Consider the following 14,505-nt stretch of genomic DNA (forward strand, 5'->3'; position numbering starts at 1 on the left):
TGGTGAGGCACTTGTTAAGGCTCAAGGAGCAACCATTGAGGAGCTAAGCAATCTCATGTCTTAAGTCAGGAATGGCTAAGACGTGTCAGGCATAGGTCAACAATAACAACATGGCGTCAGTGAAGTCAGCTCTTTCTTCAAAGAAACCAAAACAGCACAGGCCTAGTGATTCCAGCAACTCTTCCCAGTAGGCCTTCTTCCAATGAGGCAGTTGTCCCCACCTTCCCACCACTCTCTAAGGCCCCTCCTCTCCAGGGTCTTTCCCAAGCTCAGCCAATCTCTGCTCTGCTCTTTTCATTTCTCTCTGTGTTCTAGGAGACCAGGAAGGGAGGAAGAAGCTGGTCACAGCAGAAGGAAGAGACTCCTTGGCTCAACTCTGCCTCTTGGCCTTCCTCCTCTCCAGCCTCTGCTTCTGCCTCTGCTTCTGAACTGCTCTCTGCCACAGCCTGTTCCTGTTCACCAAACCCAGTTACCTCTTCTGTTTCCGACACCTCCTCCCCCCCCCAGTCTGCTCCCTCTTCTCAGCGTCGTCCCACCACCAATCCCCTGGCCCCTAGCCTTTTTCTTTTGAGGGTTCCCCAGCTGGTGCCTTCCACCACTCCTCAGCATCCAGCCGGTCCATGATATCAGATGCTGTTGGACTCCAACTTGAGCATACTCAATTGTCAGGGATGATGGGAGGTATGGTCCAAAACATTGGCAGGGCCACAATGTTTTAGAGCTCAAAAGTGGTAAATCCTGATTCCATGTTTTGAAACATCTGATGGTTTTATTGACGTGTGTCCCCCACTGTTACATGCTGTTTTTCTAAAGGTGGACTCTTAACAATGCCCTGCTTCCAAGAAAGCAGGTTAGCCCAGCTGAATATACAACATCAGAGTTTCCTGGTGTGTATATTATGACTACTTTCTTCACATTTTGCTCAAGGGCTGTTCGTTTGGGTTAGCAGGGCATTTTGTACACCCTGTGTTGAAAGATGAATTGGCCCATCGGCCAAGCAACATAATAAATCTGTTTGAGGAGGTTTGTCACACCCAAGCTCTCCCTTTCCTTTCCGTAGTGTGGGATATTGCCTAATGCACTACGACAGCTGCTGGGGGTGGAAAAGGTACAGCCTCTGTAGAAAATAATTTATGTCTATTGGTTCAGAACTACTACAATTAAGAAGGTGGGATTGAAGGGGCTAGCAAGCAAGTATTCATGAAATTCAGGAATCTGTGAAACATTTCAACTGACAGTGAAGTACTCCCAGGGTATCTACTCTAAGGCTGATCTAATCACACAAGTAATTGGTGGTGATAGTTGCGGGCATTCAAAATAGACTCAGTGCCACAGCTGCTGATGCTGAAATGACAGAAGCAGCAAATTAAAGTCTCCTTGTGGCTTGACGGCAAACATCCACCACATCAAATTCTCTGCAGATGCAACTACTGGACAGAAAACAATGAAAGGTGCTATTGGATTGTAGCAGGGAACAGAACAGCAACACTGTGTAATCAGGAAAGAAAATAAATTACCTGCTGAGGACCCAGTTTTTCATTTTGTTGACCCCAAGCTTTTGTCATTGCTTCTTGTAGACACCAGAATGCCTGAATTGCTTCCCATGGTTTGAGTGATGACAAACAGAGGACAAACCCTTGACACTTTCTGTGTGTCGTGGAAGTAAATATAAATCAGGATGCCTGGGCCTCATTCACTTGCTCCCACAATGCATAGAAAGCTGGTGTTTGAAGCAAAATCTAATTTTTAATTTGTTTCCTTCTAACACTCATACACAGAGGAAGTAATGGGGTAGGATATTGGGGCTGTGGGAATAGTAAGCACCAGCCGGGGAGGGGGAGGGCATGGGCATTTGCAGTGGCAGCGAAGAATGGAAGTCTGAAAATGGAGCACACCATGCCCAAGCAATTCCCTTCCCATTCTTTAACAATGCTCAGATTAGAGAGGGGTTTCCAGTCGTAACACAGCAATCCAGGGTAGACAACAACTTAATAAAATCCAAATACTAAAGTACAGTGCTAAAGCACCATTGCCCAAATGCTTGTCCAAATAAGAAGGCCTGACATAATCTCCATAATATACTTGGATTCAGGCTTTTGGAGAACCACAGGAAGAAGAAAATGGCTTTTTTATTTATTTAAAAATCTAATATGATATGACAGAAATATATTCAGCTTGGAACTTTAAGAGCACAACTGCTGCTGGATCAGAGAAAGGTCACTCCAGTGCAGCTGGGAGACTCAGAAAACTGAGAAACTGCACATGAAGATGGTATTTTCCTGTTTCTCCCTAACATCTTGTATTTATAGGTATATGGCTATCTTCTGTAAAGTAAATGCTTGTGCAGTAATTAGGGTGTTGGGCTAAGACCTGGGTGACCCAAGTTCAATTCCCACTCAGCCATGAACCCACCTCACAAGGTTGTTGTGAGGATGAAATGGAGAGGATGAGAACCAAGTTCAATTCCCACTCAGCCATGAACCCACCTCACAAGGTTGTTGTGAGGATGAAATGGAGAGGATGAGAACCATGTATGCCTGCCTTGAGCTCATTGGACAAAAGGTGGGATATAAATGTAAAGCTAACTAAATAAAATAAATATAGCCTCCCTCAGGCTCAGGGGGAAAGCATACAAATTCCACCCCCCTCCCTGCCATGTTACCTTTTTTCCTTTTGTTTCAATAAAATCCAAATGCATTAGTGAGCAATCTTCTGAAGCAAGGAGTCACATAGACTCATAGACATTCCCCACATGTTTTAAAGCTCTGGAAAAACAGGGTTCTACGACGTATAGGGAGCCTCCCTGAGTACAGGTGGCTCTCTGCTTCAGACAAGTCACCCTCATGAAGGGGGATCGAAACACTGACAAGGGAACAGAGATAACATTTCTCCCCCCCCCCCCCCATCTCTCTCTCTCACACACACACTTTGCTTGCTAAGCTAACACAAATATTGAATGCCTGCTGTGGGCCTGCGATTTGGAATAAACTTTTTTGTTAAGCTAGCTAAGCAAATGGCTGTCCGTACATCTTGTAACGATTGCAGGTTGTAAAATGTTCATCTAGGACAAAAGTATGTTAGTAGTTTCATGTTAGATTAGTTCTGGGAATCCGTTCAGCATCTGTCAACATACACAAAGTCAGGTGGCTTTGCAAAAGGCAGAGTTTGAATGCATGACATTCTTTCCACTGAACAGGTACAAAAAAAATCACTGTTCTTCCCTAGTGTGCCTAATTGGTGTTGGAATTAGGTGAGATGACTAACATCAAGAGCTCTGCCCTTCTAAATGAAAACTGGCTCTAGAATATACCGTATTTTTCGCTCTATAAGATGCACCAGACCACAAGACGCACCTAGTTTTTGGAGGAGGAAAACAAGAAAAAAAATATTCTGAATCTCAGAAGCCAGAACAGCAAGAGGGATCGCTGCGCAGTGAAAGCAGCAATCCCTCTTGCTATTCTGGCTTCTGGGATAGCTGCGCAGCTTGCATTCGCTCCATAAGACGCACACACATTTCCCCTTACTTTTTAGGAGGGAAAAAGTGAGTCTTATAGAGCAAAAAATACGGTATATATCCATGAGTATTTTAAAAGCTTTAAATCAATATTCTCCACTGCTGAGAACAAGATGCTTTCAAACTAGTGAAATACGGACATCGCCATGTGGTAGGTGTGGTGTGAAGCAAAGCATGTCATGAAAAGCTTTCCCACTGAACTTGGCACAAGGGCTTCACTTTAGCGAGATCATGCCCAGCAAAGCCCAGTGCGACTTTTATTATTCCAGGGAACCTTTAAACCTGAACATGTTTTGGAGTTGAATTAAAACAAAATGTTAGTTGTGCTGCCAAAAACCCAACGGAGAGGAAATGCTGATGGGTAAAAACACCACACAGTCTTCATGATTTCCAGCAAATACTTTAAAGCTAATAGGCTCTGGGAACTGAGGCAGGAGCAGCTTGCATTTCTCACCTCCTCTAACGCCGCCTTATTTTGCTTCCTTAGCAATAATACTGTTTTAATAACAGAGATTTGTGGATGCCAAGACTACAAAAGACTACTAGGATTATCCAGTTTAGTTTTTCGACTTTCACAGAGCATTGAATGTCCGTATCCTGTTTTCAATCTTCACCGTTCCAGTGTGGTGTGGATGGGTGACTTTTTGGAGCAATTACAGTAATCATGAGATATGTCTCAATTATATAACCACCAAAAAATTGGCCGGTGGGGGCGGTTAGAAGAACTGGAAATGAGTCAAAGCCTGAGGTGACACGGGCTGGTTATTACCTTCCAGATCACATGCCTTCCCAAATCATCCACTGGGTTCTTATGATGTCACAGAAATCTAGACACAACTGTGTGTCCTCTGTCTGCACAAAAGTATCCCTATTTCCTGAGGAATGTTCCTATCACTGCCTGGTGGCTGGCATGGTGGGTGGTGGGAAACCCTTTGAAACCAGACAGAGCTCCATTTCATTTCTCACTGTGCACATTGCACTGCGAGGGCAGAATACAGGGAGGGCCAAATTTGTTCATTTCGGTTTCTCCCAGCTTCTCATTTTCCTAGTATTAAATTCAGTTCTACACATTTCCACATCTGTTTGCATTTTTTAAAAAGTCCTCATGGAAATTCATCAGAACTGTAGTTTCTCCTACAATGCACATTTTTGTATGTAATTTTGCCTAATAGCAACATTTTTGCGAAGCCATTTCCCAAAATATAATGCATTTTGTATATTATTTTCACTATATATGCATATTTATGCATGCTTTAAACTTTTTTATGCTTTTACTGAACCCATTCTTTGGCTAGAGAACTGCAAAATTCAGAGAAGAGTGAATATTGAAGGATAGATGTGTTTTGGTCTGTGAATTTTTTCAGAAAGTACAAATTAGGTTAGTTCGTTTATATTTCTCCTCCATCCCCAGCTAGATATATAATAAAGCAATAAAAATAAACTTTTCCTATAATTTATGCAATCTTCCAAATGTCAGTTCTGGTTTGAAACAGGTATTGTTTCAATGTAATTTTAATTTGTTAACTTTTGTATGTTTTAAAGGATGGTTGTGAATTTTTCTCAATTTTATTGTTTTATCTTTTTTTACAATCAAGTGGTTTATATTTTTTAAAATAAAAATATAATTTACAGGACAAGTACTGTTGTTTCATTTTTGTTTGTTTTGTTTATATGATTGACTGGCTTATTGACTGATTAGTTGCCTTATTCAAAAATAGCCCGCTAATCTAGTGACTGGAGAAACAGAATAAAATTCAGAGTAAAATTAGCATAGCAATAGTTAATTATGCCATCAATGTACATGGCATTTTACAAAGTAACATAAAACAAGAAGACAAGATTTTACAACCTAAAGCTCCAAGTAGATTTAATATGCATTCTTTTAAAAAGCAAATAGTGGCTGCTGTGGGTTCTGATAAGCATCAGGATTGCAGCAGGTAGAGAAGGGGCATATTTTCTCTGCTAGGATGGTCTTAATGAATTCACACTTCTGCAGTTGCTATTTGTACTGAGATCTCCTCACCATGCAAATGACAGCTTCAGAGAAAGAATCTTTATCAGGGCCATAGCAGGGGAGGTATATTTAAACTTCCCTCTATGACTGCTGCAGTCTCAATTATTACCAGCACCCTTTCCACACACAGCAGCTGCTACTTTTTTTTAAAAAAGTGTGCACTGCAAATGCAAAGACAAATGTATTCCGGTCCTCCATTTTCTACACAATGCAGACACTAGAGAGGAAGAAGAAAGGGAAGAAAGAATGGCCAGAACTGTGCTTGGGTATGTATGTTTCTTCCTGCAGATGAAGCAGAAAACATCTTTCTTTCTTTCTTTCTTTCTTTCTTTCTTTCTTTCTTTCTTTCTTTCTTTCTCCCTTCCTTCCTTCCTTCCTTCCTTCCTTCCTTCCTTCCTTCCTCTCTCTCTCTCTCTCTCTCTCTCTCTCTCTCTCTCTTCTTCCTTTCTTTCTCTGTGTTTTGAATGGCTATGGACCATGTCCAGATCAAAATAGACAGCTGTGTGTCCCCAAATCTACATACTTTTTAGAATGCTCCAAGTTTCATAAACCAAAAATACCATGCAAAATGGAAGACAGCTCTGGGGTTGGGAAGAGCTGTGGTCAGTTTTCCATTTAGCAGTTCTCCTTTTATCTTTACTCAAAAGCAAAATAAAGTCTATTATGTTATTGCCAAGGTTAGTCTAGAAAGAGAAAATAGTTGACCCTTTCACTATCTCATGTTGACAGAGTGTTCTTTCTTGACCATCCATTTAATGGACACTCATTTAGATCCAGTTCAGATGGCTTTTCAAATTCTTTCTGCATTTGCCGTATAAATGATGCAATCTCTGAATATTCTCTTTCTTACTTGCGTTGCACTGAAGTCAGAGACGAAAATTCAAACTCTACTTTTGCCTACTAGATGGCTCAGTGTCCTTGGTATAATATCAACATGTGGGGAGTTTTCTTTTAGTACTGAATCAAAATTGAAATTGAGGCCCCTTCTGCACTGTACATTTAAAGCAGTATCATACCAACTTGAACAACTTTCCCCAAAGAATCCTGGGAAGTGTTAAAGGTGTGGGGGGTTGTTTGAAGATCCCTATTTTCCGCAGAAAGAAACAATTCCTAGAGTTCACTGCAAGGAGGGATTGATTGTTGAACCACTCTGGAGATTACAGTTCTGTGAGAGAAACCCATCTTTCCAATAATACATGTGGTGAAAGTTTCAACACATGTAGAAGCCAAGCACCATGCCTTCTCCCAATCCTCCCCATTCACAAAAAATAACTGCAAATGATTAAGCAAAAAATAGATAGTATGCAAAGAGAATCACACTATCTCTCCGCCACTGCTGTGTTTAACAAATATAAATGAAACAAAAGGCAAGCTTCTTAAACTAGCAACCACACCCTTCACCTGACTAGCCACAAGGAATGTGCTCTGAAGTGTGGGCATGGCCTTAGGAAACATCTCTGAGCATCTCCAGACCACTCTTCAGGCAGCCCAACTAGGCTTATACTGTGGCTGTTGGTTAATCCAAACAGCAAGAGATGGAACTGAAACCTTCCACATAAGGCTGAATTTCAGGCAGTCTGAACAAGCACTTGCCTTTTCTGCTTAGAGACACATGGGAGGCAACTGTTTGCCATAGCTTTGCTTTCGGCTGAGTGCTGCAGAGACATGAGCAGTAGATTGACAGACATGGTGCAGTGCTTCTCTGAGTTCAAATAGAGGTATAAAACATGGGGGAGGGCAGGGTAGAGTGAGTGGCTTTGAGATTTGGTGGTGTTTATATTTTTAATTGCTTGACATTCTCCTTGGAAGAATTGTGCCCCAGTATCCCTAGAGGGCAAGCCTCCACTGTACAAAAAACTAAGGCTGTTGGGAGAAGGCAGTTTAGCTGCCCACCCAAAGCCCTCCTGCTCTTGCGCTGGGATAGGAGTGAGTTCAGAGGAGTGCTCTTGCAGGCCTTCATTCTTCTAATGCCCCCCCCTTTTAACAGATTATTTCCTATTTGTGAACCATGGGGGGGGGGGCAAATTGAAGAGTTTTAGATCAGCCCTCTAGCCCTACCAGCATTGGAGTTATTTGCAGTTGGACGAAGTCATTAGATGTTTCCATAGCGGCAAGGAGTGAGGACACAACATCAGGACTCTTAATTTCAGAGCCCTGTCTTCCCTGGTATTGGAGGAAATTAGATATATCCTGTACCCCCTGGGACACACTCTCAGGAGCTGAAGGATTGCACCCCTGGCTATATTTGTATGACTAACTTCAGGCTACATTTTAACATCAATTAATTGAGACTAATAGTCTCTTCAGGAAGAGGTAGAATGGTAATAGAGATTGGGCTACATTCTAATAATGAACAGATGTTCTTATCATCAAACAATCAGTGGTCTTCCATTTCTTTCTAGAAACATTGTAATATTAATTGGCATAAAAATACTTCATTTTTTCAGTATTTGTTTCTTTCAAGAGCTCTGGAATCTTGTTTTATTTTAAAACGTTCTTGAGAATGCTGTGATGGGAATTCTTAGTGGATCCAAATTTAAACACTGTGTTCCCTTAGTCTGCATTTCTTTATAATAGTTAAGACTACCCTATATTGCTGGGTGGGAGGAATATGTGATATACTGTATTGTGTTTTTAATATTTGATTGGAAGCCGTCTAGAGTGGTGGGGTATAAATAATAAATAAATTATTATTATTATTATTATTATTATTATTATTATTATTATTATTATTATTATTATTGTTATTAGCCATTCTAAATTGTTATTAACCCTCTGAAGCCCTTCTTTCGTCACCCAACTATAGTTTTCTCCTCCTTAAGCAGCCAAGGCTTAATCTAGTTACGATATCTGCATTGTGCAAAGGAGTTAGACAAATATTTTGAACATTAGACATTCCCCTCTTCTTTCTTTTTTAATAAGAATGATGGATGTCTAACTCTTACACCTCTGTAATTTTCTAGGGAGCAATAAAGGAAGCTGAATGGACATCCCAGGTCTACGTGCAGCACCAGGGCATACCCAGAGGCAGACCTGGGGTCCCTTCTGCCCTTTTATCCATGCCTCCCCCCAGTCACTTTGCCACAGTAGCCACCAGCCAAGCAAGTCCCTCATGGGAGTGAAAAGCAGGGAGGGAAAGAGGCAGGGAGGGCCTAGTCGGGCCATGAATACACAGAGAAGCTGGGAAAAGTCCCTGCCTGTAGGGGTGTGAAGAAGGCAGCAACAGTGGCACCAGCCATCCCATCCCATCCCATCAACCCCCACCCCACCCCACCCCCCAATCTCAATTTCTTCTGAGGTGATTGTCATCCAGGCAATCTGCCTCTTGTGCCTCTTGCACCACACAACTAACTCTCTTTCCTCAGTCGGAGCAATCTGGGTTTGTTTTTGTGCACCCACCCCAGGGCCTTTGCCCCCACTGGGGATTTGTTTCGCCAACCCCTAGGTATACCCCTGGCTGCACCATTAGGCAGAGTGTGGTGGCTGCCTCAGGCAGCAGCTGCTGGGATTGTGGAAAGTGGCAGCCAACTGGTGGGCGGGCAGCCTGCCCTTTGTGCCATCGGCCAACCTTCTGACCTCAGGAAGACACTATTCTATTGCTAGTGTCAAAATAAGATTAAATATCCATGACTGGTTTGGACAAGAGTTTAGCAAAACTAAAAACAGCATGTTTACATACTTATTATTTATACACAATGTAAATGTGTGATAGGTCCTTGGGTCCTTAGGATTGAACAGAAAACCAACCAACCAATAACCATGGAATGAGGTGTGGGGCAGGGATGGCTGTGTGAATCCTGCCGAAATGTACTTATGGTTGGTGTCAGGCCTGGTGGATAATTGTAAAGGAGAAGGCTCATGTTCTGATCTGTTTCTTAGATGTTCTAGTTCATACTCTCCCCAGTCTCTGCGACAGAGATATACATGAAGGGACCATTACACAATGCTAGGTGGAACTCCCTTTATTAAATCCACTTGTGGGTTTTTGATGTTGTTGCTTAGGAAAGAGCAATGTTTAAAAAAAATAATGAAAAGAACAAGAACAAAGTTCAATCTTTGCTGGTCCAAACATATTGAACATATCAAATTTACTCAAAATGCAAAATGTATTATCATAGTTTTGCAATTTATAATACAGGGGCAGAGCCACCAGATTCATTTTCTGACACTTTCTGCTTTTCCCATTGTGCCATCAGTGAGAAAACCCATCTCTGGTGTAGCTTTGCTTGGAAGGACAGCTATTTTGAACCAGATAGAAATTTGGTCTTTTTTCTCATACAATACATCATGACTTTTATCGGTCTGACAATAAGTGCATGGAGATACTCCTGCCAAACCAATACAAAAAAACCTAAAAATAAATAAAGTTAAAAAAACCTCTTTTTTCCAAACATGTCTTTTATTTATTTAAGAAACTACTGGGAGTTGATGAAAATGTCTTGCTAACTGTACAAAGTATAGATTGCATGCCTTCCAGGTATAAAATATCAGACGGAATGCTATGAAAATAAATAACTTCTAACACAAACAAGAAGGAGAACATATCAAACTGTTACTTCTTAAAACATACTGTAAATAATAAAAAAATTACCAGTCCTTCTACACAATAAATATTAAGAAAACAATGACATAGTTGAAATGTACTCATATAAATTAACAACTTTAATTACATTAGCCAAATGGACATTGGTTAAAGCACTGCATGTAGTATGCCAGGGGCGGGGGAATGTAACCCAATAATAACAGCAACAAAACATTTTTTAAAATCCCCAACAAAATGTAATAACATCTTGGTTTTCAATATATATATATCGTGGAATGATATATATATCTTGAATGATGTGTGCATGTGCTTCTCTGTATATACACACAGGCATAAACCAATATAATAATTTCCTCGATTCAGAGGTCCCCGTGTGCAGAACTGCATATTTGGCTCCATGCCTCCTGTTAGTTGTGAGGGTTCCCCTTTGCCACCAAGCACATGATCACGTGATCACCTGTTTACTGGAGGGGAAGAGAAAGGCAGTAGTTTGACTCAGCCTGTATACACTGACTGAGAGATCTGGGCTGGGCATGGCGGCTGCCATTCTCTACAGCACATGCAGGTGTAGATTGAGAGGGGAAACCTCCGCAAGAGAAACCCGTTCTCTCACACAGATAGCTTTCGATGGATCAGGGCAAATGTACACCTGTGTGTATATTTATGCACATGCGCACACAACATATATATCTTTATCATCAAAGTTTCGCCTTCAAAGAGTTTAAATACAAAACTAAATTGTTGCAAATAAAAAAAAAAAAACCACTGAATCAAAAAAATAAATAATGAGATATGCTAGAAATGTAGATTGCTTCTGCTTAAGGAAATATGATGTTCACAAGGGCTTCTGGCCTTCCCCCTCTCATACTGATAGCGCATTAAAGAGATTGGCAATTTGTAGGCTGCAGATATTCAGTATAAGTGAAGGTATCAGAATCTGGCTTGTGATCTAGGTGATAGACTTGCTGTAAAACGTAACTCTGTTAAGCTGACTTCAGTGAAACAAGGGTCAAAATAAAGTTATGTCTAATGGAGAGAGGGGAGGTAGCTCTCCCTCACTGATAAAATGTTCATTTTGTACAAAGATTTGGCAAGTATCACCAGCAACAATCTCCTATTAGTTTTGAAATTACATGTTTTTAATAATCCAGTGAGGGAAATTTAGTTAGTATTTGCATCTCAATACAATTAATATTGTGTTTCAATGCTGTAATGAGAGAATGCTATAGGACCATTCCTACTGAAGTCAAGAGCTAGGCATCCTTTCATTTGGAAAGGTTTAGGACTGAACCACCCATAGAGCTAAGGTCGCAGACATTTTTTTCTGGGCATCTGCAAGGTTTTGACTTGGCTCCCTTTCGACTTGGCATAGGTGTAATGCTACCTAATCTCTAAACCATGATTTAGAGTTCGGGAGCACCCTACAGTTTCATGAAGGTGTTTGTCCCTCCTATTTTGCTACTATAACTAACCATGGTGTTTGCTCCAAAAACTGAAAGGGAGCGGGGAATGTCCACAAAGGAGCTGTAGTCTAAAACATCTGGGAGGTACTAGGTTAGAGAAGGTTGCTTTAGAAGATTCGACACCAAGCCTTTGTAATTCTTACAAACGGACGCATTCTTTCTTCCTAATCCAAAGGCCACTGACACACTTCTCATGCTATCAAGTTCTTAAGAAGTGTTATTATATCATATTCATATTTTCTCAACAGGTGGGGACGTGGTATTTATAATGACCTGCAGAAAACTTGAGCAAGGCTAACAATGGATAGCAAACAAATGCATTACTTTTTTTATTCTAAAAAAACCAAAACCCTTCAAACTTTGCCTTATTGCTACCTAAAAAACGCTATTGTTGCCAAGGCTGTTTGGCCTTTAAGAACATGTCAAATGTGGTAGCAATTTAAATGTCTGAAGACATACCAATTTAATTAAAACAAATTATCTTCTTTTTGTTGTTGTTGTACTGGAACTACAGTCACTCTTGATTAATGTACCAATTTCATATTTTCTTTATCCTTGTACTTTTTCACCTCCCTCTGCTTTGAATAACTAAAAATCAAAAGCCTATGACTGACTGTAGCAAATGAAGGAGAGTGGAAGCCCTCAAAAGTTGGAAATGGGGTATGCATATGTATGAATGCTACTGGAAAGGGATGAGAAACAGTCGCTTGTTAATTTATATACCTCCCACTCTTTTCAATATGCTTACCATAAAACCATCCACCACATCTAAACTTTTATTTTCCTCCATCCATTAACAATCATGCACAAATAAATTAGACTGAAGAGCATAGAGACATGTATCTCTGGTTTCCAAAGCCAGCTAATAATATCTATGGGAGATGGATGGATGGATGCATTCAGTTGCAGCGGAATTGGATTTTTTCCAAATACCTTTTAAACAAAATTAACATAAATACGGTTTTTGCTAGCATGAAATTGTCAATGCTGTTGTCCATGACAATGAGACAGTGAGAAACATGGGATTAACTAGTAAAGGTGTGGGCTGTTAGTACTAGGTGTGGCTTTATGGATGTTATTGATAATTACTTCTGTAACAACCATGGGTATGTCTTATTTCATTTGCAGCACAGTCGCATACATGTCTAATCAGAAATATGCCCCATTGAATTCAGTGGGATTTACTCCCATGTAAGTATGCATAGGACTGCAGCCTTAACCCCACAAGTATGTTGTGAGGTAGGTTAGTATTTGCCCGTGACAAGCTAGGGAGGGATCTGAACACTACCTATTGCAAGCTGTACTACACTGACCAACTTCTTTCCCTCTGACCTGGGCTACTTCCCATTCCAGATTTCCCTTATGTGAGAACCCACAAAACTGTATTTTAAAGATGCAATCCTGCAGCCAGGCACTTATTTTTGAGTTGATATGTACTGTTAGCCATATCTTTGGAGCTGCTCACATGAGTAAATAAAGGGAAATGCTAAGGATGGTGCAGTTAGACCCTAAGAGGACTTATCTATGGGTTGAGCTTTGCTGAAGGAAAAATTCCACCAAAGGCGTCTGCTTGAAGAGGAAAATATCTGATGGAATTTACCCTTCAGTGAAAATATTGTAGCTATTCAACTTCACTCGGGGGCTTTAATTTCTGGCAACCTTGGATAATACACATACAACTACAAGGCCAAATACAAATCTAGGGAAGACAATAGAGGGTTCCCAATTTGATTTACATTTATATCAGCTCAGTCACCTCATTTTCAATCTTCCTTTGCCTTCCAAAATAATTAGTAAATACTCTCACAGCAACATTCAAGAGCAAGCACTTCTTAAATTTCAGAGCACTCTTTGTGAACATTCCCCATTAATACTTTTTTATCTACTTAATTATTTCTTTTAAAAAAACATTCTGTGAATAATGTAAATTTTAAAGCCTTTTTATTTTATGGAATACATTTTTATGTAGTCTAATTAGATTAAAATTCTAATTCTTCTTTGCAAATTTTGAAAAGGGGAAAGAAAATGCTTTTTAATTTGTTTATTTTTTTAAAACCTACATAATTGTGCAACCTGCTAGCTGAACCATGCAGGCTAAATATTGTGGAATAAATTAGACTTAACTATAAGCAAGTGCTTTGATATTTACTGGACAACGGAAAACTTTTTTTCCCTTTTCCCCCTTTATTTTGCATCTCATTTGATACATGCAAGCACACAAATGTGCTTGCATGCACCCATGAACATACCACATTATGACCCTGTATGAAGGAACCTCAAATGCTTCTTAAAGCTGCACACTTGCTGCTGTATCCCTTCCTCACTCTCCATGATGGAAATACAGGTTCCTTACTAGTTCTATGAGGTTCAAAATGTGTATCATTTCTCACCCTCTCTTCCTCACTGTCCAACAGGTGATTCACGATGTTAGGAGTGCTGGTGTCTATTGCATCTTAGGAAATGAACACTACCTGTGATTGCCACATGCAGAATGCAGCATTCCAGCCCACTCTTTCTCCCCCCCCCCCACTGGCAATGCAGTCAATTCATGTGCAGAAAAAGGCTCACACACTGCCTTCTTTGGATCATGGTAGCTCGAGTTTTGGCTGACAAAAAGGGTAGGGAGGGGGTGGGACTATGACTGATTTATTGTCCTGCTTTTCTTGCCCTCAAGGTGCTAACATGCCACCTCTATCAATATAGACAGAGCCTAACTGTGCTAGAAAATTAATTAATTTGACTAGTACCAGAAGTAGGAGAAACATTATAGCACTTTGCTAGCCTAACGGCTCCTTAAGCTCATCTCAACAAAAACTGAAAGCGTGGTGGACAGCAGTGGCAAAGCTTTATCTGCAGAAGCTAAATTTGCCAGCACAGAATTATTTCAAAGCAATGAGGTTTTACTTGCAGTGTTGCTTGTGAAAAAAAAGCTTTGTGGCCTTTGGCCCTTAGAGTAAAATCTTAACTACCA

Source organism: Podarcis erhardii (assembly GCF_964252035.2).
Source record: "Podarcis erhardii genome assembly, chromosome: 12".
Taxonomy (NCBI): Eukaryota; Metazoa; Chordata; class Lepidosauria; order Squamata; family Lacertidae; genus Podarcis; species Podarcis erhardii.